At 38.5% G+C, this 1067-nt stretch overlaps 1 non-coding gene across 1 annotated transcript; it reads right to left on the bottom strand.

Annotated features, from left to right (window-relative positions):
- Positions 1-666: 666 nt before the first annotated feature.
- Positions 667-771, bottom strand: LOC138417967 (U6 spliceosomal RNA). Its single transcript, XR_011248378.1, has one exon. It is a non-coding gene; the product is annotated as a U6 spliceosomal RNA (small nuclear RNA).
- Positions 772-1067: the final 296 nt, after the last annotated feature.

Raw genomic sequence — 1067 nt, 5'->3', positions numbered from 1 at the left:
TTTCCCAGATCAACTTGAGAAACTCTGTGGCATTACCACTCAGCACAGTGTCTGGCGGGCATAAAACACCCAGTGAAAAGATGCTCATTAGAATAACAGAATAACTATCATTTATTAAGTATAGGTATATTATACATCATAATTTTCAATTCTTATAGCAATCTGATGAGGTAGGTCCTATTTTACAGAAAATGAACTAAAGCTCAGAAAGGTAAATAATTTGCAAAGTTCACACAGTTAAAAAATGAGGTTATATTGTATTAATTAATAAATAATTAATTCTTGGTTTTCCAGATTCCTGAATCTTTACACTTAATCCATAAGCTCGTTGGAATCAATGAAGGGTTGGCTGGTGGATGGATGGAAGTGAGAGAAGTAGATGGGACCAGGATTCTCCTCCCATGCCTTTCTGTCTCAGATGCTAAATTCTTGGTGACAACAGGGTAATGATGATAAAGACACATATGTATCACAGTCTGAAACCTTCAAGGACTTGTGTAAATTGTCCTGGAGTTGCTTACCCATGAGAGACTTTCACTCTAAAGTGGGACCTGTAAAAACATTTTTTATTGGAATATAGTTGATTTACTATGTTGTGTTAATTTCAGGTATACAAGAAAATGAATCAGTTGTGCACATACATATAGCCACTCTTTTTTAGACTCTGAAAATATGGAACAGTTCATGAATTTATGTGTCATCCTTGTGCAGGGCTCATACTAACTTTCTCTGTATAGTTCCAATTTTAGTATATGGGCTGCTGAAGCAAGCATTCAGTTCAGTTCAGTCACTCAGTCATATCTGACTTTTTGTGACCCCATGGACTGTAGCACGCCAGGCTTCCCTGTCCATCACCAACTCCCAGAGTTTGCTCAAACTCATGTCCACAGAGTCGGTGATGCCATCCAAACATCTCATCATCTGTCGTCCCCTTCTCCTGCCTTCAATCTTTCCCAGCATCAGGGTCTTTTCCAGTGAGTCAGTTCTTTGCATCAGGTGGCCAAAGTATTGGAGTTTCAACTTCAGCATCAGTCCTTCCAATGAATATTCAGGACTGATTTCCTTTA

The sequence above is a fragment of the Ovis canadensis genome, chromosome 13 (assembly GCF_042477335.2).
Source record: "Ovis canadensis isolate MfBH-ARS-UI-01 breed Bighorn chromosome 13, ARS-UI_OviCan_v2, whole genome shotgun sequence".
NCBI classification, from domain to species: domain Eukaryota; kingdom Metazoa; phylum Chordata; class Mammalia; order Artiodactyla; family Bovidae; genus Ovis; species Ovis canadensis.
This window is presented reverse-complemented; position numbering and strand designations above follow the sequence as displayed.